The sequence below is a fragment of the Bison bison genome, unplaced genomic scaffold, assembly GCF_000754665.1.
Source record: "Bison bison bison isolate TAMUID 2011002044 unplaced genomic scaffold, Bison_UMD1.0 scf7180017864257, whole genome shotgun sequence".
Classification (NCBI taxonomy): Eukaryota; Metazoa; Chordata; class Mammalia; order Artiodactyla; family Bovidae; genus Bison; species Bison bison.
Window position 1 is genome coordinate 1,407,302 of NW_011494829.1, and position 3,246 is coordinate 1,410,547.

Consider the following 3,246-nt stretch of genomic DNA (forward strand, 5'->3'; position numbering starts at 1 on the left):
TCAGCCTCTGTCGTCCCCTTCTCCTCCTGCCCCCAATCCCTCCCAGCATCAGAGTCTTTTCCAATGAGTCAACTCTTCGCATGAGGTGGCCAAAGTACTGGAGTTTCAGCTTTAGCATCATTGCTTCCAAAGAAATCCCAGGTCTGATTTCCTTCAGAATGGACTGGTTGGATCTCCTTGCAGAACTAGATAGGTATATTTTCACGCATCAGAAAAGTGCATTTATGTAAATTATGTGAGAGTGAATTTTGAAGTCTAAGTTCAGTGACATCTATTAACAATTTTACTTTCACCATAGTGGGAAGATTTACACACCAGAAGTTAAAAGGTGCTAAAAAAATTAGGCTTTTTAAAAAGAGTCCTCAGAGTTGTTTTACTACCACTACTTTTGTATGTGATTTTGTTAAATGTCTCTAATGTTCTTATGGAAGAACATTTTCTCAGATGTACAATTATAATGCAGATTCAGCCAACCTATATTGATTCAATATTTTAAAAATATTATTATATGTTGAGCAACAGATGTTAAAAAATTATACATAAACAAGATACAGATACTGTCCTTCTGTGGTTTAATGTCTAATAAGGATTAGATATTATATTGCTTAAATATAATCTTATATGCAATATGTCATGTAATTTTGTCCATACCCACATGATTTTGGGAGGAAGGGCTGCTATTTTCCGAAGCAGCGGCAGTGGTGTCGGTGGCAGCAGCTGGAGCCTCTGGTTGAGTTTCGGGGTCTCCTACTGGAACCAATCAGCATAGGCAGCAAATCGGGGGAGTAAGGCATGGAGTGCATCTGGCAGTCTTCTAGGATCTTCAGGGTGAAACTGACTGTGAACAGGACTCTGACTTGGAGGGACCATGAAACACTATACAGCCAACAGCAATAGTTCAACCGAGCAGACTATTGTACAGGCTGGACAGACTCAGCAGCAGGTCCAAGGGCAGCCACTATTGGTACAGGTCAGTGGAGGCTGGTTAGTCACATCAACTGGCCAACTATCATGGTCCAAGCTCTTCCTGGTAGACAAGGTCAAACCTTTATGCAGGTACCTGTGTCTGGGACACGGGGTTTGCAGCAGATACAGTTGGTTCCACCAGGACAGATCCAGATCCAGGGTGGGCAGGCTGTGCAAGTGCAGTGCCAGACCCAGCAGATCATCATCCAGCAGCCCCAGACGGCCGTTATTGCTGGCCAGACACAGACACAGCAGCAGATTGCTCTCCAGGGGCAGCAAGTGGCACAGACTGCTGAAGGGCAGACCATTGTCTATCAGCCAGTTAATGCAGATGGCACCATTCTCCAGCAGGGCATGATCACCATCCCCACAGCCAGTCTGGCAGGAGCACAGACTGTTCTTATGGAAGGTGACACCAACACAACCAGCAGTGGGCAAGGGACAGTCATTGTGACATTTCCAGTGGCAGGCAATGTGGTTAATTCAGGAGGGATGGTCATGATGGTACCTGGTGCTGGCTCTGTGCCTACAATTCAGAGAATCCCTCTCCCTGGGCTGAAGATGCTTGAAGAAGAGCCTCTCTACATCAGTGCCAAACAGTACCACCTTATATTTAAGAGGAGGCAAGCTCGGACTAAATTAGAGGCAGAAGGGAAAATTCTGAAGGAAAGAAGGAAATACTTGCATGAGTCTCAACACCATCATGCCATAGTATGGAAGTGTGATGAAGGCAGACGATTTTTCTCTCCAAAGGAAAAAGATAGTCCCCATATGCAGGATCCAAGTCAAGCAGATGAAGGGGCTGTGACCCAGATCATCCAAGTGTCCTAACCCCAGGCCATGTAATAGAGCTGATTGAGGTCATACTCCTTGCACTGTTTCCCACAGTGCCAAGGATATTGATCAACTCTTCCAATGGGACACTGACAATCACATTCTTCCCTTTTCTACAGGACAGAAACCACTTAGTTTTTAATAAGTGGTTCAGTATTATAATTACAGGGATGTCTGGCAAATTGAAGTTGCAAGCCTCTGTCTCACCCTTTCAGTCAGGACTTATCTCAGGTGACATTGACATTTCATGGATTGGGACGATGCAAGGGACTCACGCCAGTCCATCAGTACCATGCATAGCACTTGTGTTGACTGGTGACGTCAGTCAGCCATCTGAGCAGAAGAGAACAACCTTCTCAACCTAAACTGCAATTGGCGAAGCTGCAACCCATTACTTCCCACAGATTCTGAACAGCACCTATCCCTCTAATGGAGATCTCAGGCTGACTGATGGGCAGTTTGTATTCAGAGGTGGTTTCCAGGCAAGGCAGCTCCATCTCATGATACAGAAACAATAAATTCTCTGAGACACATCCATCTAATCTGTGGTAATAATAAGAATCTTTTCTACCCAGATGATAGGTTGGGATTTTTGGACTCCAGCCAAGAAAAATCTAACTCTGGGGATAGAGTGATAAAAGATTCAAGCACTAAAAACATAAATTGCTGGATCTCTTAGCTTTCACAAGGTGTAGTTTACTTGTCTGTCTGGTGACAGGTCATATGGGCCATAGTTCTTGCTATGGCTACTTTTAAGATGCTTTAGAGGGTACTGGACCTTGAAACTGCCTTTCCTTAGTAGAGAACAAAATTATACAACTTCTGTGCTGAAGTACTGAGAATATGTATAATAACTCCAAAACAAAGCAAAATTAGAGATTTTCAATCATAGGCTTTGTGACAGTATTTGAGGAATAGAAAGGTTCATGTATGTTTTACTCCAGAAAGACAAAGTGTAGTGTATATACCCTTGTGATGTCATATAGCATTATCTGTCAGTGGAGGGATGCCTGGGATGGATCATTATAATGAAGAGAAAAATTTACATTTATACTAGAAATTTTAACAAGCATGGAAAGGGAAAAGTCTGAGATTTGATCCTTGACAATTTCTGGAAAGCACAGTTCAGTCAAGCTAGCCGGGACATAATCCAGGTTACCTGCTAGAGTGTGAAGTAGATGATGGCTTCACTCCTGCTGTGCTTTGTGCTGGCCCCAGAGAGTGAACATTCTCATTCTTCCCATGGTAGCTGATTCTTTGGTACCAGTTTCCATTTGTTTCCCTTTTTCTCCATTGGTCCTGTGCAGAAAGGCTTTCACATTGCATCCATGTTCTGGGAATAAAGTGCAGACTGGAGATAGATATTCCTGCAGGGTCAGGAACAGGGCCAAAGCCCCGGGAGTGGGTTGTGCCTCGGTAATCTGTGTCTTTTCTAGATGTGGAACC

The 3,246-nt window shown here is 43.8% G+C and overlaps 1 pseudogene; it reads left to right on the forward strand.

Moving 5' to 3' along the window:
- Nucleotides 1-868: 868 nt before the first annotated feature.
- LOC104994369 lies at nt 869-1,797 on the forward strand (annotated as a pseudogene).
- The last annotated feature ends 1,449 nt before the right edge of the window (nt 1,798-3,246 follow it).